Below are 27,477 nucleotides of genomic sequence, written 5' to 3'. Positions count from 1 at the left end.
GGGTTTGCCCTCACTGGATCCCTCCTTGGTCCATTCTGAAACAGAGGAGCTCCCACACCTTGGAGTGGTGATGCCACTGGACTCCTCCCAGGACTGAGCATCCATTACCCAGGGCATTGTCAGTTCATGTCCTTGGTCTCTACAAAATCACCCAAAACATGCAAAAATCCCTGGCAGGTCTCCAGGAACACACTTCAACCTGTGAGCAGCCTGGAATTGAAGCACAGGCACTGGGGAACTCACAGGATCCAACATCTCCAGGTCTAATTCCCACTCAATGCAGTTCATCACAGGGAAATTCCTTAATGGCCTTGCCACTAGCCTGCAGGTAAAGTTTAATATCTTTTAAAATCATCTGCCTGCTTCTGTATGGATCAATTGCTTGAATTGCTTTATTAGTTGCATGTAGCTCTTCCTTAAATGTCTTTATTTCAAGTGCAGCCAGTGATACTAATGTGCTCATGCTGGTGTGGAGAGAGAGCCTTGTTTACAAGAATTGTTTTTCAGGATTGCCCGAGGAGTTTCACAGAACCATAGAATGGTTTGTGTTGGAAAGGACTCAAATATCACCTAATTTCACCCCTCCCACGGACAGGGACACCTTCCACCAGACCAGGTTGTTCAGAGCTCCATCCAACCTGGCCCTGAGCTCTTGCTTTCCACTCTCATCTCATCTTAATTGTTATGCTAAAAGCTTGAAAATGACTTCTCCCTACTAATTTACCATGATTTATTAAGATGACTTTGTGTATTGCGCCAATATTTTTTCACCTGTATGTGTGTCGCCCATCAGAGTGAATTATTGCATCAGTTGGAGGGTGGCTGTGATTTCATCTGATAAATCAGCTTGAAGGAAAGAGAAGATGGAGCTTGGAAAATAAGCTGGGTGAAATTACACATAATTGAAGGTGGAATTAAAAGAAAAAAAAATAATATATTATTACCGCTGTAAAAAATGGTTACATTTATCTAATAGGTGAAAGATGTCATCGACTCATCTCCTGAGAAATGGGATATTTCATGAGGTAAAATCTCTCCTTTCTGGACACCAGAATGTGATCCAGGAAAGGTGTGTGGCAAACCTCGTTTGATTCCTTTGATTCCAGCTTTATTCCTGGTCTGCACCCAGTTATTGTCCCCTGAGTTCCAGGAGTGCTGCAGAGATCCCACCCCAGCCCCTGCAGGGCAGGACATTTCCTCTGAGCCACCAGCTCACTGAGAGCTCCTCACAACACACCCAGGGATTATTGGTTCAGAGCCTGCTGTTCATTCATGTGCATTCATTTTTACTGGATCTCCTCCTCACTGGGCCTCCATGGCTGCACAGCTCCTGCCTGATATTCCCAGGAGAATATTCTCCTTGCAAAATGCAGTTCTGCCAGTGCTGATGTTCCAGCTTCTCTCTGATAATTCTGATTTCCTTCAGAGTGTATGAGCCAGAGACTTCAGACACAATGCTGCCTCTCATTCACCTGATTATAAAACAAATAATGTTTTAATGCAGCCACATCGCATGAGAAAGGCACAGAGTGTGGGGAAGGAAATGAGTGTGATTGATGAGCTGAGAGACACAAGCACAAGCGTTGCACGCCCCAAACCTCCCTGCAGCTCCCTACTTCTTTTGTAAAGGAATGTGAAAACCAGAGAATAAAATGTGCTGGAGTAGGAGCAGGATACTGCTGGAAGAAATGTGTGTTTATGCAATGAATAATAGTACAGCAGGACCCTGGCTGTTGACACAAAACAAATAACAACACTTTATAGAGCCAACCAAAATGTGTTTAGTTGCAAATGAGGAAAATAATAAGCAAGGCAGACCTTCAGCTGTGTGAGCTATTTGTTCCTGTGTCCCATTCTGAGGCAAAACCTGGAGATAATTGGTGATTTCTTTGTTCTGTTCACAGGTGTTGAGGACCGGGGGCATTCAGCATCTGCTGTGCACCCAGAAGATTGCTGGTTTCTTCTCAAAGATCTGAAATCCCATTCTTCTCCCTATCCTAATGAAGCTCAGAGATGCCCCTTTATCTCCCCTAATAATGAACTGATGTTCCTGCAAATGGAGCAGGAAACCTGCAGCAGGGTCAGAGGCGAAGCTGAGGTTGGATCTTGAGCAATTCCATCTTGGAGCAAATAAGGGGAAAAAAGCAAACTGATCTTTCTGCATTTCCCTGAAAAAAAATAAAAAAAAAAAAGAGTTTGAAAGTGTGTCACTGGAAAGGATTTTAGAGATGTCAGAGGGGTGAAAAGAAACAAAACAAACCCGTACTTTAACGGGAAATTATCTCATAATCATAAATCATGAGATGGAATGGGTTCAAGGGGACTTTAAAACCTATCCAGGGCCACCCCTGCCATGGCAGGGACACTGTCCCAGGCTGCTCCAAGCCCCATCCAACCTGGCCTTGGACAATTCCAGGGATCCAAGGGCAGCCCCAGCTCCCACTGGGATGTTTTTGTGGCGCTCCCTGGAGAGGAATGTGGCTACTTTGCTCAATTCCAGTAGAATTTGCATTGCAGCTGGAGCCTTCCAGCCTTTCCTGCCTGAGAGAGGTTTAGTTCTGAGAAAGGTTCTGAATTTCAGAGCCACACAAAATGTTGGTGTTCCCTGTGCTCCAGCGGGACAGCCCCAGCAGACACAACCCCCTGAGCTGAGGTTATCCCTGAGGAGCACCAGCCTCCCTTTGCTGCTTCTGATAAAATCCTCCTTTTCTTTCCAGCTTTGAGTGTCCCTGGGGATATCCCTCTCCTGAAATCCTCTTGGTATGCAGGGCAGCTCCTGTTTGTCGTGCGGGCTGCAGCCATGCTCCGGGATGTGCATCCCAATGAGGAGCGGCGGCTGCGGAGGGAACGGACCAAACCGGGCTGGGAATGCTTCAAACTGGGCTGGGAATGCTCCAAACTGGGCTAGGAATGCTCCAAACCGGGTCAGGAATGCTCCAGACCAGACCAGCAATGCTCCAAACCGGGCCAGGAATGCTCCAGACCAGGCTGGGAATGCTCCAAACTGGGCTGGGAATGCTCCAAACTGGGCTGGGAATGCTCCAAACTGGGTCGGGAATGCTCCAGACCAAGCTGGGAATGTTCCAAACTGGACTGGGAATGTTCCAGACCAGGCTGGGAATGCTCACACTGGGCTGGGGAATGATCACATCAGGCTGGGGAACACACACCAGACCAAGGAATGCTCACACGGGGCCAGGAATGCTCTGAACCAGGCTGGAGAACACTCACACCAGAGCAGGGAATTCTCACCACAGGCTGCTCTGGCTCTGTCCCCTCGCTGAGTTGCAAGCCTGGTGTGCAGGGATCGTGGTTTTCCCATCGTTTTGGTGCAAAGGGATGTTGGCAGTGGTGCCTTAAGTTTTATCTTTCCTTTATTTCAGGTCCTGTGGTGCCCAGGGGTGCAGCTCTGAGCTCACAGTCAGTGTCACTCAGCTCTGCACACAGCAGGGACACAAAACAAATCCTTCTCCTGCTGCACACCAAGGACAACTTTCAGCCCCAAGGCACAAACAAGGGTGGGCTGGAGGGAGGGACAAGAAGGATGGGACCTCACAGCCTGGAGCTGGAATGGGACAATTAAACTCCAAAATGTCAATGGACCAAAACTTATAAAAGTGTGCGACCTTATGACTGGTCAGCCATTTGGTGATCATTTTGTGACCATTTTGGGTCCACCTTGGGTGCAGCCCTGGCCAGGCTCTTATACTGCCCGTAATATATGCTAAAGGCCTTTCAATAAATCTCTAGTTTATTCTCCAGCTCTGTCCAGTCTCTGTTCCAGCTCAGCCTGCCCAAGGCATCAGCAGCACAGCAGCAGTGCCACGGTCTGATTAAAAAGGGGGGAAAATTCAGCCAGGGATGGAATTTGCTGCCAAAGCATCCGTGCCCACCTGGCTGAGGGCACAACTGGGAATCTGCTCCCTCTGCACAGAGTGCCCTCAGCCCAGAGAAACAAATGTTTCCTGAATAAACCCCTTAAAACTTCAACCAAAGATGACTTTAAACTCTGATGATGAGGAGTTATGTCATTGTTTTATTAATGGGGATCCCAGGGCTGGAGCCAGGCTGGGAAAACCAGAAGAATCCAGGGAGAGCTCAGAGCCCCTTCCAAAGCCTAAAGGGGCTCCAGGAGAGCTGGACTGGGGACAAGGGATGGAGGGACAGGACACAGAAATGACTTCCCAATTTCAGTGGGCATGGTTAGATGGGATATTGGGAAGGAATTCCTGGCTGTGAGGGTGGGCAGCCCCTGGCACAGGGTGCCCAGAGCAGCTGTGGCTGCCCCTGGATCCCTGGAAGTGTCCAAGGCCACGCTGGACAGGGCTTGGAGCAGCCTGGGACAGTGGAAGGTGTCCCTGCCCATGCAGGGTGGCACTGGGTGATCTTTAAGGTCCCTCCCAACCCAAACCATTCCATGACCCCACGATTCACAGGGGAACAAGGTAACCTGTTGCTTCATGTGGTTTGGGAAGAGATGCTTAAATACCAACAGCTAATCCTGGCTGCAATGAGCATCCTGGGCTTGACATGAAATGTTGGACTTTCAGTTCATTTTTCTGAAATGAAATATTGCTCCACGAAAGCTGGTAATAAAGCAATACCCACGTGAAGGAGAACAGAGTCATCTCAGCAGAGCTGTAAATACAAGCCTGGTGGTTTATTTAGATGAATCAGCTCCTTCTATAGAGCAAATCTGTCTCCCATCTATAAATGGATGTGATTTAGATTACAGATTTATTTCCCTCAGAGGTTTAGAGTTCTAAGTATCTAGATTTAAACCTATTTTCTTGCCCTGTGGCCTGTGTTTTTTATTACTAAAGCTATTTTTGCTTTTTAGTATCTGGAATCATGGCTGTGAAGATGATAAATACATCCAGGGCAGGTACCTGTGAAACTTGTGTTTTCTGGGCTGCAAATGGGCATTTTTCACCCTTATTGGTCTATTGGTCTTTGATATTCTCTGGCCTGTGTTTTATAGTCCCCTCTGCTATTTAATATTCCAATTTTAGATGCTGATTTTCTTGGACTGAGCAGTGTATGTTGTTCAACACCACCAGTTGTAAGACCCAATTTGGATTTTATCAAAGTTCATTTCTGGGAATGCCTCCACACTCAGAGCTCAGCCAGAGCTGGGTGATGTGCTCCATTTCCACAGGCAGGTCTTGCAAAGTGTGAGTTTTTCACTTGGGATACTCCCTGCAAGGTTTAACTGTGCAGCTGGACACTGAAAACGGGTGGCAATTGCCAATAAATGTGTTACTAAAAACACCTCTTTGAAATGGTTTAAGAGGTGGGGGGAAGCCTTGTGTAACCTCTCATCCAGAAACCTGATGTTTGAACAAGCTGGGAAGAAAAGTTTGGAGTTCAGTGCTCAAATCAAAGCTGCCTTCAGCATCCTGAGTGTGAGTTTCGACAGGAGAACCCTCCCAGGAGTAACCAGCCTGGTGACTTGGCCATGAAATTCCTGTCAGGGCAAGAAAATCTTGCATTTTACTCTTTTGGTAATCTAATCTTGCCAGAGCAATAATGAAACTCTAGTGTCTAGAAGTTATCTGGGCTGTGACCATAACTCTCCATTCTTGAATAAATTTCCCCACCTTTCTGACTTTTATATTGGGGTACAGCCACATTTTCTGGGTGTTGTGCCTTTTACCTGCAACAGCAACTTACATTTCTCAACGTCAGTTCTTATAATTTATCTTTTTACTTATTTTCCCCCATTTCTTCATCGCTAGATACGAACTTCCCTCTCACATTGCTTGTTCAGATTACCTTGGGTGAGTTGTTCCTCAGCCTCTGGATGCTCCCAGAGGACAAGTGGCTTTCAGGAGGCAGCCCTGGGCCATTAAAAATCATCCTAACATATAAAAAAACCTTAGGCAATGGAGTCTTCATTAATTCCTCAAATAATTTCTTCTAGACTTATGTTCTTAAAAAAAAAAAAAAAAAAAAAAAAGTTTTTTAAAAGCTCGTTCTAATGTCTGATTAGAATTTTCCTTCCAGAAATTGTTTGAGGTCCCCAAAGTTTTCTTGGACACAGACAATGAGTAATTCCCTGCTTGCAGTGCAGGAGATACTTGGAGATTGTTGTCACAGCTTCCCTCAGTCCCCTCTGAGCTAAAATAACCACACAGGTCTGCCTCATTGTCTCCTTGATCCATGGATTTGCTGGAACTCTTTCCAGCACTGTAAATATCCATAAATGTGTATATATATGTTTATATATCTAAATATATCCTTAACCTCTGCATTTTGTGGAAGAGCTGCGTTTTAGAATATTCCTGATCCCTAACTTTGTCTCTGCTGGCAGGTGCTGCCTCCCAAATCCGTGTCACCAGACCCTTTCCATCACCCAGGTGGCACCTGGAGGGACGTGCCTGACAGGAGGATGTGAGCTCAGCCTCCCCTTGGGGACAACCCCCTCTGCTCTGCTGCTCTCCTGGCACTTTAATCTTGACAACAACGAGGAGAACACGTGTCTGGAGCTCAGATTTATGAATTTCCCTGTGCTGCTCTGGCCTGTGGCTGTGGAAGGAGCTTTGCTCTTTGCCGAGGGTGTCCTGGCCACTGCTCACCTCCCATCCCCTCTGCTGGCAGCCCACTTATATCCTGATGTTATTCCTGATTATTTTTTTTTTTTTCTGGATGGAAATAATGCAGTCACGTTCTTCCATCCTCCCTTTGCTGGCAGACAGGGAGAACAATTGCCTTTCTCAGTTTCCTGCTCCTGGGCTGTTTTCCATGGTGCCTCAAGGAGAACTGTTGGGGTTTGAGGTTCACTGCCCAGACTCTGCAAACATCTGTCTTCTCCCATTATTCTCCAGCCCATTCCAGGGACAGCCTTTACCCTCCTGTCCTTGGTGTTAACTCCCTGCTTGACATCTTTAATAAGACTAATTAAATAATGGAATGAACATTCTGGACTTGGCGTTGCTGAAATCTTTCTCCAAAGAACCAACGTTTCCCTCTGGTTTTCCTCTTGTCTTTGCTCTTCCTTTACTATGCCTTGGAATATATTATTATTATAGAATAATTAATATAGTAATAAATTATTGTATAATCAACATATTATTTTATAATTTAAAAATATTTTTATCCTTTTATGTTTGTGCAACTGTACCTTTCAATGCTGTCGATTCTGCTAGTTGCTCATAAAAATTGGTATCTATATAGATGTATGTATTAAACCTTCTGAAATTAGTGATAATATCATGATGGCTCTCATGATTTATTTTAAATAACATTTTTGCCCCGTAACTTTTCCAGCATATCTTTGTAAAAATGCATGATTTCTTAGTATATCAAATAATATTTTCTTTCTTTTTTTTTCTCTTCCTTTCATTTCTGAGCCCCCTGTATCCTGTCAGTGTCCTACAATAATCAGCAGAGAGCTCAGAATGCATAAGAAAATACCAACGTTCATGTGAAAAGGAAATTTAATTATAATCAGAGCTTAGTTTTGGCTCTGCTTGAGATTATTTTTAAGGGCAGAGGCAGACTTTGTAATTGGGGAAGTATGAAGTGTATTGCTTCTCAAATGGGCTTCAGTAATTAAATAAGAATTTCTAAAGGGCAGCATCATGCTGCCTCACTTCAATGGATTTTTACAGGGATACAAGAAGAGATTTCTGATGGCTTTGACCAGTTTTTGCTAGAATAGATCAAGGTTATATTAATGGCTTTAAATGATCAGAGCAAATGTTGGTTTGGGCTGTGGGGTTTCAGCTGCCTGAAAACCTCAGGATAAATTCTCAGGTTTGACTGGCACTGGGAAGAAATGCAACATTTAAATTTGGGTTTGGAAATCCCAAGAAATAGTGAGAAGCTTTTGTGAAGAGGATTTGGGAAGGCAATGACAGAATCCCAGGATGGTTTGGGTTGGAAGGGACCTTGAAGCCCATCCAGTGCCACCTCTGCCACGGGCAGGGACATCTGCCACTGTCCCAGGCGGCTCCAAGCCCCATCCAGCCTGGGTCTGGACACTTCCAGGGATGCTCTTGAGTATCCAGCACCTGACAGTTTAAATTTATAAACACAGGATCGTGGCTGTCAGAAATGACCCGTTCTGATGGTGGTTCCTTGGCTTTGCATTGAAGGAGAGCAGCAACCCCAGCTCTCTGATGGGAGCTTGCAACAGGCAACAGGAATTTGTTGTCCTTAGGCCAAAACATGAGAAAAAAAAACAATGACTGTGGATTTTAAATGACACTTCTCCTAATCTGTAACTGTGATCTTATCAGTGAATTCTCAGTTCAGCTGAGATTCCTGAGATTCAGCCTCCTTAAATTCCATTTTCTAGGGGCTGCACTTGTGGTGCTGCCCTGCTTCGCCCCTGCTGCTGTTCCAAAGGAGTGACCCAGCTCTCCCCTTGGAAGCTCCAACACCGTGGGATCAGAAATCTTTCCAATGAATTGAAAAGGCGGGGAGAAGATAATAATGATTAAAAAAAAAAAAAAAAAATCAATGCTGAGTGCTTCGTGATTTGCATTTCAGCTTTTAGCCTTGCCCAGGTTCCGAGCACAAACGTATGAGATGATTTTAATGAAGATGTATAGAGGCAGAGTCTCTATTTCAGCAGTTCCTGCTGTCCCCCAGGTAATTAGCTCAGGCACAGAGCTGCTGCTGCTGCCTGGCAGTGGGCAGGAAATCCGAGTTGTTGTCATGGGGATGCTGAGGGTCAGCACCTCGATGCCAGCAGGGCCAGGCTCTTCCCTCTCCCACTGCAAAGGTGTGGGGAAAGCCTCTCCTCCTTCTCCAGCCTTTCCAGGTATTTTCCTGTCTCACAGTTTCATCCACGCTGGTAAAAAATGGCCAGACAACAGGGTGTTGTTTTCCCCTGCCTCGCTCAGGAAAACGTTGAAGCTGTTGGGAAAATGGGGTTTGATTTTATCACTCACCTAAACCCCCGAGTCACTCACAAAAAATCATGACCTGTAATCCTCGATTCAAGGACTGGGCAACATATGGTAGAAATCCCGCTGATTTTAACTCCATTATTTCCAGCTAAATGAGAGAGGCCGTGTCAGAAACCTCACGGAACCTCTGTGGGTTTTGCTGCCCCTTTTTTGGCAGTCCCCACAAAACCATGCATTGTTTGAGAACTCTTGGATACCCCAGCAGGAGATTTGGGGGGAGAATCCTCAGCTGGAGAGAGCTGGCACCAAGGGCTTCAGACCTTTATCCCTGCAAGATGAAGGTTTTGCAGTGGGATCTGTGTTGGTGCCTCCCTTGCCTGCGTGCAGCCAGGCGCTGGTGTGTTAAAAGGTGACAAGAATTAACAGGTTTCTAATGCATTTCTGGTTCTGGATGTGCCTCACAGGCAGAAACTTCTCTCTCTTAATGAAAACTCTTTAAAAACGTTCTGTTCTCTTTGTTGTACAAAGATCCAGCCTGTGCCCTTCTGCCTCTCGCCATTATCCAGGATGCTGGAGCTGAGGTTAATGTGAATTGAGCTCTTGGCTTTGTCTAATTAGAAGTGCTCTCAGAGGAAGGTTATTTCAGAGAAGCCCTAATAAATGGTAATAATAATATGCATTTCCTGGAAAAGAGGCTTCTCTTAGTGCTCCATTAGGGCTTGTCTAAATTCAAAAGTTCTACCTTAGAACATTAGGTCTCATCAGGTCTTCTGAGTATTGTACCTGCCTTCCATTTCCACTTTGAAAAAGCTCATTACAAAACCATAACCCTGCTTTAAATAATAATGAAAAAGCAGGTGCAGCGGTGGTGCTCTTCAAAGAATAATCTGGAAATTCAAATTTTAAGAACAGTCAGAATTTTACATTTCAGTCCAGAGGCTGAGGTTGAGTGAAACCAGCAGGAATGGTGCAGCAAGGGAATTCCTTATCTCACTTTTCCTGCCCTGTAAATAAAACTTGAAGACGATGGAGCCTCCCTGAACCTCGCACACATAAAACAAACACATGCAACACCTTTGAAATCGGCTCCTGCCATGAAATATGCATATGTTGGAATTCCAGCAGGTGAAATGCATTCCAGCTTATAATGGCAAATACTTCCTATCTCAAAGCCCTGTCGATATAAATTATCACTGCATGAATTAGACTGCATTTAAATGAGATGTGCTACCGATGTTGCCATCTTTTCAAAAGCTGTTTGAATCTGCAGGAGCCAGACTGTAGAATAACCAAAAACAGCCTAGGAAAAGCAAATATTGGTGCAGAGCAAGGTACAGGCTTTATTTTTATTGGGTTTTTGCTTGATGTTGGACTAGTGCAGGGAAAACTGTTATACAGATAAAAAAATCCATAGTGAGAGGGGTGTGATGTAGCCACAGCAGCTACCAATTGCTGCCACCTGATTTTTCTTTCCTTATAACTTTATTTTTTGCTTTATTTTTTCACTGTTTTATCGACTCTGAATATAACAGAGCATTTTTCTGCTCTGCCTTTGCTAATTTCTTATTTTTTCGGTTTCCTAATTAGCAGTTTGATTTCACTGTCACCATCAAGTTGATGTTGGAAAGAACAGATCCATTGGATCCTGGCTCTGAAGAGGATGAAAGGCATGATGTGCTGGTACAGGTACCACGCATGTTGTAAGAAGAAGCAGGCAAAGATAGATTGCTGAAATGTATTGTTTGCTTCAGGATTTTTTTAAGATATAAAAATCTATCCAAGCCTGGTTTTCTCCAAGCTGAGTAACTCCCTTGGCTGGTTGGCAGCTTGGTGCTGGGAGAAGATTGGGGTCTGGCTGCACATCCCTAAATTGTTTCAAAGGCTGAAGCACACTGAAGAAATGCCTTCCCAGACCTCCTGCAAATTAAGGCAGCAGTTGTCCTCAATAAATCCCATTTCAAGCCGTGGATCTGTCCATGTTCAGGTGTTTACTGCACTGGATTGACCCAGTATTGACTCCGAAGGCTTTGTTCTCTCTGCTTTGCAGTAAACAGGAAAGAGCCCCTTAAAATGGTTCAGGCTCATCAAAGCACTGACATGATAAAGAGCACTTCTCTGCTAGGTTTTTATGCCATTACCATGGAAAACACTGAGGCATAATTTCCAACCATTTTATTTGTAAACTTAGAATTCCCAAGGATGCAGATGTTGCTCTGGCTAAGGAGAAGACTTACACAGCAGTTGTTCAGTGTGAGATGAGGAATAAAAAGGGATAAATTGCTTTTGTGTCCTTGTCCATTTTCAACCTCCCCAAACAAATATCTGTTGCTTTTTAGGATTGAAATTCAGGAAGGAAAACACCCAGACAGTGCACTGTGATGGGAGAGAAATGCCTTTGGTGCCAGAGGTGAGTGCTGCCTCTCTCTGTGTTTTGGAATGTGTATTTAGGGTATTTACTGCTTTTTTGGAATAACTCTCAGCTGCTCCCAGGGATGGGAACAAACTGCTGCTGTCCACATGTGCCGGCACAGGAATTATGGCTCCTAAGTAGCCAAAACTCCCTCTGAACCTCTGGATCTGTGCTGTTTGCAGTGAACCAAGAATGATGTTCATCATTATGTTGTTTTCAATGGCGAGCTGGGTCTAAACTTCCCCTCGTTCAAACTGCATCATCTAAATGCTTGCTTTGATATTTCTTTCCTTTATTTTTTGGGCTCTTAAAGTGAGGCTTTATTTGGCATAGTGAGGAGAAAGTCAGTGATAATCTACAGACACCAAAACACTGTTGCACTCTGTAAAATATTGTTGTAGACAGACTAAATTCTGTTTGTATTCTGCCCACGAAACAGGACTAAAGGTCTCTATTTTGGTGAAGATCAGTGTATTTTTCTTCCTACCAAGCTATTGAATGTTGTCACTTTTCAGCTGGGATCACTGACTCACCCTCTTTTTCTCCCTAAAAGCAAATGGTGAAATTAAAGATAAGAGTTTTGTTAGCGAATATTTCTGCTTCCCATTTCTATCAGGCAAAGTCTCATTAAATTCCCATTGGTGAAAAGGCAGCCATCTGTTTTCCCTGATTGTAGCTGTGCCATGTCCACCTGTATCCAATATAATCCTGCTATTGGGACTCCTTGGGGAGATATAAATTTTGCTGTCTGGTTCAGTTTGTCTCTTTCCAATCAATAGATAAACAGGAGTGGAAAGAATTTTATCACTGAAAGGCTTCACCACAGATTCCTTGGCTTTCATAGAATTCTGTGTGAGTGCTGGCATCCTCCTGGGCATGGATCACTGGGAAAGCATCCACACCTCCTCAGGTGGGAAGATTTCCATCCCAGTGATGCGGATCTGAGTCTCTTTGAGGTCAGAGTGTCATTGTGCTTTGCTGGTAAAAGCTGTTAGGAGATATTTATATGATTTTTGTATCAGTTTGAGTCCCTGTAGATCTGATAAGAGCATGCTGGGGGTCTGTTCAGCGCTGGGTTTGCAGCAGTTCTTGCTTTACCTTTGATTTGTCAGCAGGCAGCACTTTTACGGCAGCTCTGCTCAGAATTCAGCTCAACCTCTTAGAAACAATAATCGTGCTCGAGCCAGTACAGATAAAATACTACTAGAAAGGTGTGACTGGATTAATTTGTTTGGGACTGGTTTATTTGTGCATCTTTTATGAGGGTAATTACAGCCTTCCACCTGGATAATGGGAAGCAATTGTCTGTTCAGGCTGGAGAAGGGGAAGAGGGTCAGGATCAGTGTCATGCCCTGGGCGCTGCATTTTGCTGTCACAGGCTCCAGTCACAGAGAGCAGGACATCCATTCCCCCATGGATCAGAGGGGATCTGTCCCAAGGCCCTGGCACTGACCAGGGGTGACCAAATCACAGAATCCCAGGATGAGCTGGGTTGGGAGGGACCTCAGAGATCATCCCATGGGCAGGGACACCTTCCACTAGCCCAGGTATCTCCAAGTTCCTTCCAAACTGGCCTTGAATCCTCCCAGGGATGGGGCAGCCACAGCTCCTCTGGGCACCCTGTGCCAGGGCCTCCCCACCCTCACAGGGAACGATTTCTTCTCTATATTTAGCCTGAACCTCCTCTCCTTTAGTTCAAAACCATTGCCCCTTGTCCTGTGGCCACAAACCCTGATGAAAAGTCTCTCTCCAGCTCTCCTCTTTTTCTTGGTGTCCAGCATCAGACACATGTGAATCTGCAAGTTTGCTATAAAAGAGGAACTTTCATAGAACACACGTATATGATAAGAATTTGTTTTATTTTATTTATTTTTTTCTGTAATTTTGGCTCAAGATTGGTTGATTCAGGTAAACTTCACGTTGTTCGAGCTGTGCTGGAAAAGCTGTTTGGAACAGCAGCCTGGAAAATGCCAGCCTTCAATCCTCCAAAACCTCTGTGATCCAAACCAGGTGAGAAAGCAACTCATCCCAGGGATTCTGTTGAGAACTCGAGGTGACTGCTGTGTTTTTCCGGGCATATCATATCCTGGGTGCCACTAAATTGCTGATAATTGAGCGCAGAGTGTGGGGGGGATTATTTACAGTTTTGTCCTGTCAGAGTGACAAAAAGCAGCCTTGAGGTGCTGCTTGCTCTGCTCAGCTCCACATTTCCAATATTTCCTCAAGGCTATTGCTCCTGTCTGCTGTCACAGACCTACATCAGCATTTCCATACCATTACCTTCAGCGAGGAGCATTCCCTTAATTCCTGCCTTGTTTAGTCCTGGACTATAAATAAAACTAACGGCTCAGGAAAGCGAGTCTTGCAGAGCCCTGCCCTGGAGGCTACTCAAAACCTAAAAATTTCATTGGTTTGACAGTCTTTACAGACGAACATCTAATCTATAATAACCATAATGCCAGCTGGAAATCCATAATTACGGCCCACTCTGAGCTGTGGCACAGCAGATGAGGAATAATGCCGAGCACTCCGCTGGAGGAAGTGCACCCAGAGCGTTTGTCAGGCCATTTTCTCTGTGTGATTCTTATGCTGGCTCCCTCTCCCCTCTCTCCCCACAACTCCCCAGCCAGTATGATGAGAAAATAAATACAGATATTTATGCCCATTTCTGGGAATGCAGTTGTCTCAGCACACACAGCACCCAGGAGGGCTGTAAGAAATAAATTAGTGATCTACGGTGTGGATGTGCCAGGCAGGATGCATGTCTGTTTGACTGCTGCTAAGGAGCTGAATATTTCAGATGAGGAAGGTTTATGGTGCTGTGAATGTCACGGATATGTCAAAGGAACAATAAGCTTGTGGAGCTTTTAGGTGTTTATTCTTCGCCCTGCTGCTGGGAGCTGGTGCACGGGAGCTGCCAGTGCTGGGGGTTCTGCACAGAACCTCTCCAGAAGTCATGGACACAACAGTGAGGTGATAGAAATCTGTAGAATCTGTAGAAATCTGAAATATCAGAATTTAAGCCAGCGTGGGCAGCAGGTGAGGGAGGGGATTCTGCCCCTTGCTCAGGTGAGACCCCTCCTGCAGAGCTGCCCCAGCCCTGGATCCTGCACAGGAGACATCCAGGGGAGGCACCAGGATGATCCCAGGGATGGAGCAGCTCTGCTGGGAGGAAAGGCTGGGAGAGCTGGGATTGTTCACCTGGAGAGGAGAAGCTTTGGGGTGAGCTCAGGGTGGCCTGAAGGGGTCAAAGAGAAAGATGGAGACAAGGGATGGAGGGACAGGACACAGGGAATGGCCTCACACTGACAAAACGGGTTTAGATGGGATATTGGGAGGTTTAGATGGGATATTGGGCAGGAATTGTTCCCTGTGAGGGTGGGGAGGCCCTGGCACAGGTACCCAGAGAAGCTGTGGCTGGATCCCTGGCAGTGCCCAAGGCCAGGCTGGACACGGCTTGGAGCACCTTGGGACAGTGGAAGGTGTCCCTGCCCTGGCAGGAGGTGGCACTGGGCGGGATTTAAACTCCCTTCCAAACCCTTCCATGGTTCTCTGAGTATCCTGAGCTGGAATGGACCTACAGACATCACAGGGCTGGCTGTGCAAACATCCCATTACGTGCCTGGGAGTGTTTCCCAAACCCTCCTCGAATTCCCCATCCCTGGGGCTCCAGAAGGAGCCAGGCCACCCCTTGCAGCTGGCGTGGAGACAGCTCCTGGGATGTGCAAAGGAGGCAGAGCTGGTGCTGTGCTGGTTGAGAAGGGCCTGGAAGCCTCCCCTGGCCACCATCTGCTGCCTTGTTTGTGGGGTTTGATCATCCCTCTCTGAATGGTTCCGCTGAAACTCCCTGATTCATCTCCAGGATCCAAATCTCCTCAGCAGCCTGAAGGGTGGCAGGATTCAGCTCGTTAGAATAAAACCCTGTGAGTGTGCAAATTCTCCTCAAAAGAGCTTGGGATTCATGAAGCAGCTCAGGACAAAAGTGGGGAAATGAGCTGTGGCTTTTTTGTGCTGCCTATTTACAAACACAAGCTCCTTGATAAAAGCTGGGAATATCTCTTGGAGATAAGTGGTGACTAAAAGAGCCCCGTGATCGTGCTTAGAGGACTTGTGGAAGGCACACAATGTCTGAAGATGATTTTAATGAGTGATACCAATTTCAGGGAGCTGTTAGGAGCCTTTTCTTTCTGCACGGTGGAAGGAATATTCCACTGACAGGTGTTTTAAAGTATTTCCTGTACAATGAGTCGGCTCAATTTGTCCATAATGAATAAAATGAAATTTAGGGATCATTTAGGGGTTATTAATGGCTGTGATCTATTAATTATGCAGCAAACTTTAATTGCCTCCTCCTTAAAAAACCAGTTCAATTAGAGTCCTTGGAGTTTTTAATAGTGTGTTGAAATAGTTTTTCAAACAACAAAGCATTAAGTCTCGTTACGGATCCATTTCTCTTTTTATGGGAAATGATTTGACCATAACTGATCCTGACAGGGAATTTAAATAGTCTAAACCCAGCCTGGCAACAAACATAGAATCCTAATGTGTGCAGCCTCCAGCCCATGGAAGTGTCCTAAAGCCACTGAGGCTGCACAGGATATATGTGACAGCACATTCTGGGCTTGTGTGGGATCTTCAGCTGATTTCTGTCTGGACAAAGTGAAATATATTCTCTGTTGTTTCTCCTGGCCATTCTTTGAACCTGCACCATGAGTCTGTGAAACAATTTGTTGAAAACATGCAAATTTATTTACTGTGCTCAAAGAAATCTGTCCATCGGGTTGTTGATTTATAGTTTTTCCCCCTTCCCCAACCACATTCAGTTTCACCAGGTACTTTCAGTCCTGTAAAGAAAACTGTTTACAAAGGGAGATTTCCTTTGGAGCAGTGTATTCATGAATAGGAAATAAAGGTACAGCTCTGAAAGAAGCTTTTTTTTTTTTTTTTTTTTTTTCCTGCTGTAACTCTCTCTCATTTTGCTCTGTGCAGGGAAATGAATCCTTCCAGCAGCCAGCTGCAGGATGTATTTCCTGTGGAGGGAATTGATTTGCAGGTTTGTCCCAGGCAATGTTTAAGGGATGACTGGAACAATGAGGTTGTGCAGAATTGCTCAGCCCCGTTTGGTGTTTTGAGGAGAAATCTGGAGGCAGCTGTGCTCCCCTGGAGGCTGTGCAGCCCTGGGAGGCTCAGCCTGGAGCTGGGTGCAGGATGGTCACTGCTCAAGGGCAGCCAGGATCTCCTGATAGGTCAGGAAATTATGGGAAATACAGGTAGAGTACAAGGAAATCAGCCAATTAAATTTTCTTCCCTATAGGACAAAGGGAAATCAATCAGATTTTACCTATGGCTTTAATTTTTGGCAGGTTTTTTTTTTGTTTGGGTTGGTTTTAGCAAAGGGAAAAGTGGAGCAAAGCTTCCAACTCCAGGTCTGAGCTGTTGAGGGAAATCCAAGGATCCCTTTCCCTCCAACGAGTGCCCAGCAGGCAGCTCAACAAAACCATTTCCCACCCTAATAAGATGAGGAGGAGGAGGAGGAGACTTTCCCTTATCCATCCTCCAGGGCCAGGATTACAAACAGCAAGGGATGGGCCTTTAGAAGCTTCCAAACTCCTCCTGGCTGTTTCCTCTCCTGGAAATGTTTTTTTTTTAGTGCTGGCTCCCAGGGAGGAGGTCCCAGCCCTGCTCTGTGCAAATCCTGTGGAAGGCTGGAATGTCTTAGGAACAATTTCTCCCTCTTCAGCAGTAGTTGGGTAGAAAGATGAAATATAAATAAAAAGCAACTGTGGTCTGGGAGTTATCCTGACTTCTAAAAACAACGCTTTTAAGAACCTCTCTGGTAGAAATAAATACTATGGCTCTGCAGATGTCTCAGGGGACAGATGTGCTTTCTTCCTCTCTTTTTCCTTCCAGGAAAAGGATGACAACTGATATATTTATCTGTAGGAGAGTCTGCAGATCTTATTTGAAGACTACAAGAAATTATTCAAGCTTCAAGCGAACATTTCCTCCATTTTCTTTTTTTGGAGGAAAATCAGCAAATTGAAAATCTTGCTTTTCTTTCACAGGAAGGATGTTGAAAAAAACAAGCACAAGAACAAAAGCTGATGAGGATGAAGACAAGAAGGAAAGTGACTCTTTTTTTTGGAAAAGGAATCTCTTGATTTTTGAGATAAACAAGTATTTTACTCTTAAGTGACTTATACAAGAGGGGTTATGCAGGGGTATGCTTGGACATATCGAAATTAGGTAAAAAGCAAAAAAAAATAGGATGTTTCAGACCAAATTTTTTTGAGGATGATGAAGACAAGATTTGATGTTAGAAGAAAACACTTACACTGCCTCCAGTTTGAACCATTCAACTGTTAACCTGACAGAAGTTCAATTTTAAGTAAATTCTTGCTTTCTCAAGTTTGCTTTCTCCACCCCCCAGTTAGGAACTGAACCATCATGTGATGATGGGCAAAGAGGAAATGGAATTTCCCAGCTCCATCATCTGAATCATCAGAATTAATTAGAATTGAAGGTGACTTTGTGAATTCTTTGTTAATTCCTAAATTTGGGGGGTTAATTCTGTATGAGGTATTTATTGAAGACGGAGCAGCAGTCAAAAGAACATGGAGTGAAAAGCCCTTTTCATACACTTTCCATCTAGAACCCAATTCCAGAGAATTCTCCCTTGATTTCACTCCATAAAGCTGTCAGAAATCCCACCTGAATTTGGCCCAGCACTGTAGGATTTATTATTCTGGTATGAAAACAGAAAAAGGCCAAATAGATGCATTTTTTCCAAGGAATTGCCATTTTTTGCCTGTTCCCAGCCATGCCAGCGAGGAGCAGAGGCGTGATCCCCTTCTCCCACCTCCCAGCCCAGTGGGAACATTGGCAGAAAGTTTCTTTTCTGAGCTTTTGCAGAGTGCCTGGAAGAGAAAGAGATTAACTCGTTCCACTTTTGGTACATTTTTACCAAAAGCACACGAAGAAGAAACTGGCTTTTGGGTGTACTTGTAAATATTTTACTAGAAAGTTGCCTCGTGAGGGATTCTCTCTTTTGTTGGAGCCAGATTCCTCAGAAATAGTGCTTTTAGTAAAAATTGCTTTGGGATCCCATCAACATGTCCTACTTTCCAGCTCTGCAGCAACGTGAGGTATTTCTTAGAGCAAGTGCTTTTTTTGGAGACATTTACAGTAACGCACAAACCTCTGGACCAGTTGCTCATTTTTTCCATAATTAAAATTTCATTAAAAGAAGATGATTAGAAACCTTATTATGTAAGTTGGATTTCTGGCTGACTCGCTCAACATCTTGTATCTGTACGAGTAGGCCGTGTCTGATTTGCAGATTGCTCTTTACCTGGTCTGAAGCCCTCCAAAATGGTCAAGAAACTTTCTCTTGGGTTTAAAAGGTTCTTGGTGTGATGGATGCCTGAAGTTTTATCTTCCCTGTATTTCATGTTCTGTGGTGCCCAGGGGTGAGCTCTGAGCTCACAGTCAGTGTCACTCAGCTCTGCACACAGCAGGGACACAAAACAAATCCTTCTCCTGCTGCACACCAAGGACAACTTTCAGCCCCAAAGCACAAACAAGGGTGGGCTGGAGGGAGGGACAAGAAGGATGGGACCTCACAGCCTGGAGCTGGAATGGGACAATTCAACCCCAAAATGCAAATGGACCAAAACTTGTAAAAGTGTCAGACCTTGTGACTGGGTCCATTTGGTGACCATTTTGGGTCCACGTTGGGTGTAGCCCTGCCCAGGCTCTTCTCCTGCCCAAGGTGTACCCTAAAAGCCTTTCAATAAATCTCTACTTTGTTCTCCAGCTCTGTCCAGTCTCTGTTCCAGCTCAGCCTTCCCAAGGCATCATGACCTAAAATTGCTGCAAGTGGATTTGTTGCTTGTGTTTGATGGAAAAAGCTGCAGCCCTGCATTTCCCATCCCTTCATCCTCCTGTGGAAGCAGAGGCTGTCTCTGAGTTTCTTGTGCAGAGAAATGTGGATGCTCCACCCCTGGAGATGTCCAAGGCCAAGACAGGGCTTGGAACAACCTGGGATGGTGGAAGGTGTCCCTGCCCATGGCAGGGGGTGGAATGAGATGAGTTTTAAAACCCTTTTCCAACCCCAAACCTTCCCATTCTCTCCTCCTTGGCTGGCAGGCAAGAACTTTTTATCCTGCAACCTTTCCTCAAGGTCTGCTCCAAGCTGGATTTCCATATGTCTATAACTATATCAATATTTTAAATAAATGTATAAACTGTGCACGTAGGAAAAATCTGCCCCCAAATGCTCTGCAAATACGGACGGATGTCACAGTTTAAAGCTCAGGGAAACACTGAAGGTGACAGCAGACAGACAAGGGCAGGCTCAGGGAGGGAAGTGCTCCTGGATCCATCCCCAGGGATCCTCCTCAGCCTGACCTTGAGGGAGCCACTGCCTTCCTCTCCCTGCCTTTGGGGGCTCCAGGAGGGTTGTGACCGGCAGGAAACACAGATGGATTTCACCTGACAGTTCCACAATGGATTTCACAGCGTTTCTGCTTCTGCTACGGGATCAAACTGAATCCCAGCTGAGCCTTGGTGCTGCAGTTTCAAAATACCTCAGCAACAAATGATGTGTTGCAGCTGAATTTTTCTCAGGGCAGAATTGTTTGCACAAAGCAAAGCAGTAATTAAGGCTATTAATTATCTTCAAGAGGCTGGCCTGGTTTCCCAGCACTTACCTGTGTTCATCTTATTTGGGAAGAATCCCACAGGATCAGGCAGTCTGGGCTTTTTAACACAAGGGGAAGCTGGTTTTAGGAAAGACCTGGCACGTTTTATTTCCCCTAAAAGGAAATAAGGAGGGAAAAAAAAAAAAACCCAAAAAAACAAACAAAACATGTTTTTACTCTATTTAGAGTTTCTGAACACTTTTTGCCTGTAACTACATTATCTGCCTGGTAGGGCAGTGTTATAAAGATTAGATAAGTTGACTTACAGAAGCACAATTCCCTTTGGTTTTCCAGCAAACCTGGATTTGAAGGGTGTGTTTAGGTCACTGAGTCTTGGAGCCTCGGAGGAGACTGATGGCACGAACGAGTCTGACTTTGTTCCTCTCCCTGAGAAATACTTTCGGGAAAAGCCAGTGGAGCAATACTGGGAAAAATCTGTGTCCTCCCAGGCTGCTGGAAAATAAAGAGACCTTCATTATATTCTCATTACTCCAGCTCTCAGCACAGGAAGACAAAAAAATGTAAAGGTCACTAGCTTTTACCATCTGTGCTAAAATGAGATGAAGGTAATAGAGAACTCCAAGATTTATTGCTTAGCAGCTGATTTGAAGCTTCAAGTAAGTGGTGAGACTCTTAATCCTATCTCAACACTTCCTTATTTTGTAAAGGCATGTTCCAGAACCCCCTGAATGTGATGGAAACATCAGAACTTCCTTCATCAGGCGCTGGATCAGACTTCACAGGTTAATTGAAAACATGAGTCTGGGACACTGGCTCCTGAATGGGTTTGATCGAAGAAAAAGGATTTTAATTTGTGAAATACATGGGAGTATGAGAGGGAAATTACATTTGGGGATTGCACCAGGTGATTTCTGTTTAATAAGATGAGAGACTTCCCTCGGTCCATTTGGAAACCACTTGACAGGGTCTGTGCAGCTGCTTAATTGGATGCATTAAAGCAGCCGACTGCTGCATCCATCAGTGTCCCTGCAGCTTCCAGGAGCTTTCCTGATGGCTTGGGAATTTTGCTTGGCATTTCCTGGTCCTCAGAAAAGCTCCTCTCCAGCGCTGCCAGCTCCCAGCCTGCCCGTGGTGGGAAGGATGGAGGATGTGGGCACAGCCAACCCTGCAGGCTGGAGACCCCAGGATCAGGAATTTGGAGGGGAGGATCTGGAGCTTTGCTGTGGGACACGTTCACTTTGGCCAAGAAGGATTTCAAAGGTTGATAACTCAGCTCCCTGAAAGAAATGAGGTGAAAGAACCTGATTGTGTTGGACACTTTGCAGCTGATTCAGCAAGGCCAAGTCTGCAACCTCTAAATTAAATACCTTGAAGCTGATTTAATTGTCACATGAGCTGTGAATTTTTTAACCAGGTGCCTGTTTCTATCTGACCAAGGGACGTTATTTCTCTGTAAGGATGTTAGCAGCAATGCTCTCTCTGCTTTTCTGTGGAAGGTCGTGTGTAAACACTGTGTCATTTTTATACAGACTATTCCAGCATTTCAGACCTTCCTCACTAATTTGGTTTTAATTGTCCAAACCTCACCCTCATCAAGCAAAAGAAAAATTGCTCTGGCACTTTCAGGTTACCCTGAGTTGCTCAAAATGAGAGATAAATGAGGGATAAAGCCATTAAAATCATGGGGGCAGTGCAATTTTAAAAGCCAGACTCGAGTGGAGTGTGATGGTTGTGTGTGAATATCCCCATTACCAAAGCAAATAAGCCCAGCTGTTGGCAAATTTGAATTTCGGTTCTAGATGACCTTGGCTTCCCAGTGGCCTCTCTAGAGAGGGAACAGCTGGATTATTTGCACAAATCCCTGCCAGTTTTTATTTGAAAGTCTTGTGGCCCCGGTCCTGCCCCCAGCACGCTGAATGCTGAGGTTTTTCCTGCTCTGGCTGTGCTGCAGATGTGGGCACAGGGAGCTGATTTGCTGTTTGAGGCTCTGAACCATCACTCATTAAAGCCACTCTGCTGCCTTTAGGATCAGGGGAGCAGTAAATCTGCATCAGATTCTTTTCTGCTGCCAACTTTAACAATTCCCAGTCAAAAAGTTTTCTCTTTTAAGGGTGTGTTTCAATGGCTATCTTATATCTGAAATTAAGTATTAAGTCCTGGTAATGAATTAATTAGCTTTTTTTTTTTTAAATTAATGTACCTTTTAATTAACTGAAGCCAGGAACACAGTTTACACATTTAAAATCCTAATCCTTTAAATCATTACAACTTTGGTCCTAAACTTCCAGAAATCGATAGATAAAGTCCTGTAGCTTTCCCAAGGGCTAAATGCCTGTAATTACAGCTGGAAGGTGAGATCCCAGAGCATGGCCAGAAACTTGTCTGGGATGTTTTGCTGGCTGTTTCTCCCCTCAGCACTCAGGGCATACTTTTCTGCCTGGCCAGTAATGAGCAGAGCTCCAGGAGCGTTGTGTGCTTTTGATTTGATTTTATTTAATGCTCTCTGCAGTGATAACGATCACTCGGGCATCAAACCCAGCCTTTGCCTCCTGCTTTGCTGGCTTGTTAAATGCAAGTGCACTCTCAGCTGAAGTGGCTGCAGCAATTTCAGATCCGTGCCCGTTCTGTGCTCATCATCTCGTTAGCGATATGCGAGTGTGCGAAATTCCCAGCGAGGCGACTCCTGGGGCTCCTTTCCCCGAGAAAACAGCACAGTCCTCCTCCCACACTGCTCCTGAGATCCTGTCAGGTGTCACAGCTCAGTGAACATCATTTATTCCTGTTCATGAATTAGTCTGGCTTTAGCACCAGGGATTGATGCACGTGAGGAGAAGGAATCTGGCCCGGGACTGGAGGAATCCTTGGAGATCATCCTGCTGTATCCATGTAAATAAATGGCTGCAGGCTAAACCTGCTCAGTCATGCAGGTCTTCGGGGAACAGTTTCAGAGCTCTTGTTTCAGCGGAGGATAATTTGATTATCTTTTTTTCAGTCCTTAATGGCAGGATTGGAGTGTTAATAAATTAAAGGAATGGAGACTTGGAGGAGGAGAGGGGAGAAAAAGGCCAGTGCAGACTCCCTAAACTGAGGAAGGGATTAATTTGCCCCTGTGAAAAAGTGAAAAGCAAAGTTCTGCTCGGTACAGGGGAGGTTTTGGAAGGGGTAGCACATGCAGGATGGGAAGGTCTCCCTTTGGATGTCTCAGGATCTGCAGCTGATTTTCAGCCCGAAGGTTTAAATGAGGAAGAAATAAAATGGAGTCAGCAGTTACAAAAGCACTGGTGAAGGCACATTGCCAGGGATTTCTCCCTTGAGATGGACTGGTTTGATCCTGATGCCCAAAAAGGTGCTGGCTCTGGCTGAAGATTGGCCAGGAATGGGGCATCCCCAAGGAAGGGCTGTTCCTCATCCATCCATCCATCCAGTCTCTCCTGTTCCTCATCCATCTATCCAACCTCTCCTGTTCCTCATCCATTCAGCTTCTCCTGTTCCTCATCCATTCAGCTTCTCCTGTTCATTATCCATCCAGCTTCTCCTGTTCCTCATCCATCTATCCATCCTCTCCTGTTCCTCATCCATCCATCCATCCAGCCTCTCTGCATTCCTGCTCTGTAGGAATTCTGCTCCCTGAGATCTGCACCCTTCCAGCTCTAATAGGGGCTGGTTCTCTATTGATCATGATGACCTTAAAGGTATTTTTCAGCCTTAACAATTCCAGGATTCCATTCCATCAGATTTGCTATACCTGGCCAATGAATTCAAAGGGTGTGAGGCAAAGATGTGGCCCTTAGGGCTGAACAAGTCTCAGTTCCCCAACTGGGAGAAAAATCCCCCAGAATCTAAACCTGTCAGTAGAAGTGGAAGCAGAAAATCCAGTGCTTTTCTTGGATTAGAGCAGTGCTTGATCTCTGCCTCTCTCATTTTTTAGAGTTCTTCCTGCAGCCTGATTTTCACAGTGCACCTCACCAAATGTTCCCCTGGTTTTGATGTGGAATTCACTCCTGTTTTGTAGCCTTGAAAGCAATATTTGATGAGAAGAGCCTGTTCCCCAAAGAAATTCATGATCCTGAACAAAACAAGCGAAGCAACTGTCAGTGAGTACGGAGCAAAAATAAAAAGAAATAAGCAGCAAGCAAAGCTGGCAGAAAAATAAACCTCCTCTTCCAAAGGAAGGTGTGTACACAGAATGCAGATCCAATTGTCTGCGCTGTGTGCCATTTTAATTTTTTTTCCAAATGTTTTTCTTTTTTCCTTAGGAGCAAAGTTTTCAGCCCTTACTTGGGATCTCATCCTTACACAACCCTTAGGTCCTATCTCGGGTTGTCTCTCCAGCTTGTCCTGGGTTTTTCATCAAAGGAACCCAAATCAGGAGGTCACTTTTATCCTTTTTTTTTCCCTTGCTGTTTGAGTAATTTCCCTGATTGGAATCCAGCTGAAGTTGGAAGGTTTTAAAACTCTGAGTGGTAAAATCCTCGTCTGATTTAAACCAAAGAGTCTGAGTGCAGTGAAATTACTTGTCAATTATTCACTTCCAAATTTAATATTTCCTCTAAGTTTCCTATTCTAACCCTAAAAAACAAACACAAGTGTGAGCCCAGAGAAGAACCTGGTGTTTGCAGGGATTTTCTTCCCAGGATTGTTCTGTCCCCACGGTTTGTTATCATTAATTCAGAGTAAGGAAGTGCTGACCCCCAGCCTGATCCCCCACTCGTACCAACCCATCCCTGTGTATCAGGAAAGCCACGTGCAAATGGAATTAGTCGCTGAGCTAGGTGCTTGATTGCATTAGGTGGTGTCAAAACATTAATCATGGCAATCATGGAGCTTTCCAATTTAAAAAAAAAAAAAAAAAAAGGAAAAAATATTTTGTGTGTCTTTGAATATGGAAAAAACCCCCATTATTCTGGTGCTGTTTTACTCTAATTTCCTCTTTGAAGGGCAAGAAATCTCTAAATCTCTGTAGACAACCTCATTTCCTCCATTTTTCCAGCTTAATACCTGTTCTGGATAAATTTGGGGCAAGTAATTGAGGATTCAGTGCTTGCCTAAACTGACAGAAATGTTTTAAGAGGTACTTTCTCTAAAAAACTCCAGCTTTAATTCTTCCTCTGCCAGGAACTTTGCTATTCATTAAGGAGCAAGGTCAGATTGTAGGAAGAAAACAATGAGCTGCTTTCCTACCTCAGAGGCAGCTTTTGCTCAGGAGATGTTGCTCTCTGCAGTATCTGGTTGAGTGTTTGTCATCTCATTTCTCGTGGAAAATATTTTCTCACTAGAAAATGGGCTTTATTCAAAGCAATTTACATATCTTACTGCAATAGTTACTATATTGGCTCATCCTCAAGTTTAAGTCAATCTGCAAAATATCCTCTTGTAGAATAATTTGCATGTGTAATTTGCCAGACCAAATCCTGCAGAGCTTTGAGTCACGCTGAATTCAGGAGGACTATTCAGGTTTACATCTGCTTTTGAAAAAAACAAATCCTAAGTGCAGAGTTGTTTACAAGGTCAGAGCCTGGCTTTTTCTCCCAGTATCACGTAAACTTCAAAGCAAATAAAATCCCCTCCTGCAAGAACATATTTGCAGAGTGAGGGGATAATGGGTAATGTCAAATACGTGTTCATTCATTCAGAGCCATTTTAGCATCAGTTCCATGGGTATGAGAGCCATGGAATCATGGATTGGTTTAGATTGGAAGAGATCCTTGGGTCCATATCTTTCCAAACCTCTGCCATGGGCAGAGACACCTTCCCCTGCCCCAGGCTGCTCCAAGCCCTGTCCAACCTGGCCTTGGACACTCCCAGGCATTGGGGAGTTTATGTGAAGCAAAGCAAGCTGAGGAGAATTAATTAATTAAGCCAAAGAAGACTCGAAGAATAGAACTTGAAAGTACTTTTGTTCCTTTTCCCAGAGCTGCACCTTATCTCTTCTGTCTGTATTTTCTCTGATAATTTTTTACAGCTCTCCTGTGTTATTGCCTTAACGACTTTAGGACCTCAATTACACGCAGAGTAGATGCTTGATGCTTTCTAAGTGGTGAAAAATTATCCTTGCTCTGAGAAACTCTTCACTCTGAGCCAGACAATTAAAACAATCCGAGGGCACAGGGAAAGGAAACAAGCAGATCCTGCCCCCCAGGAGGGTAGCAGGGGTGGCAGAGGCAGCAGCAGGGGCTGAGCTGCAGGGTGGGAGCACAGGGGCTTTGGCTGAGCTCTGTGGGGTCACAGGAGGCAGTGATGGTTGTTCTGGAGGTGACACAAAGATCTCCCTGCCACTGCTGCAGGAGCACAGGGACCCTCCCTTCGGACTGCCTGATGCTTGCACTGAACCTTCTCCTCTTCATATCAGTTAAATTTAATTTCAGACCTGAGGAGTTTCAGGCAGAGGCCAGTTTTTAGGGACTGATGTGCTGCAGTGATGGCCTTTCGTGCCTGGCAGGAATGGAAAGCCATGGTTGCACATCTGCCCCAGATCAGCCGTGCAGGGCTGAGGTGCAAATGGGACACAGCTCTGCTTGGCCCTGGGACTTAGACCTGATCATTTCTGTCCTCAGGGCTCGAAACCAAACCTTTATACTCTTGCAGAGAGAAAATTCCCACCCTCCCGCGACATCTAGTCTGGGGAGATGGCAATATATTGCACTTTAAACCGGCGCCACCTTTATGCACAGAAAAGCTTTTTTGCTCAATTTCAGAACTTTCTAACCCATTATTTATGGCATGCTCTTCCTTTAAAGCTCGAGCAGGCTCAGATTTAAAATAGGCAGAGTGACAATGAATGTTTGCAAGAAGGCCACAAATAATGTTTTGGTACAGACCCGGGACTCGCAGGCTGGGTCATCCATCACCGAGTCACACCGAGCTTGTCGTGCCTCCCGCAAGTGACAACAGCCTTATCTCCAGCCCATCCAGATTAAAAGCTTTCTAGATGTTCTATCATATATTTCCAGTGCTTTCAATGTCACAGTATTTCTCTGGTTTAGATTAGATTGCTTTTAGCCTAAAGCTGTTTTGTTCACGTTCAGCTGGTGATGGAGTGAGGGATGGGTTTGCATTTGCAGGGTAAAAGCTGGGCTGAGGCACAGCCCTGTGCTGACTCAGGGGGATTTCACAGGCTCCTGCTGACTTTTTTCCTACAGGAAGGGAGGAAAAGGGCACAGGACAGAGCAATTCCTTGTGGGAGCCACTCAGGACAAGATTATCACTGACCCTATGTAATGTATTAGTTACAAATGCAGAGCCCTGAACTCTGTTACAGAAGAGGTTGCAAGGTAAACAAAAATGTCAGGTAAATTGAGACAGAAATGAGCATTTCTTAAGGTCTCGTAATCCCATTAAACTGAAACCTTGTTCCCTCCATTAATTTCTTCCAAAGGCAGCCCTGACAGCCCAGCGTTTGCTGCTCGCCTGTTGTGGCCCTTGGTGCATTAATCAAATTGTTTTTCACGTTAGGCTTATCTGTGCCCTTGTTTTAGACTTTATTTTTCGAGGCAAACCTGCTTTAACACCCACCAGTGGAGAGGTGTGAGGCTGTTCTCCAGGTGGT

The sequence above is a fragment of the Sylvia atricapilla genome, chromosome 10, assembly GCF_009819655.1.
Source record: "Sylvia atricapilla isolate bSylAtr1 chromosome 10, bSylAtr1.pri, whole genome shotgun sequence".
Lineage (NCBI taxonomy): Eukaryota > Metazoa > Chordata > Aves > Passeriformes > Sylviidae > Sylvia > Sylvia atricapilla.
Note: the sequence above shows the minus strand (reverse complement) of the source record.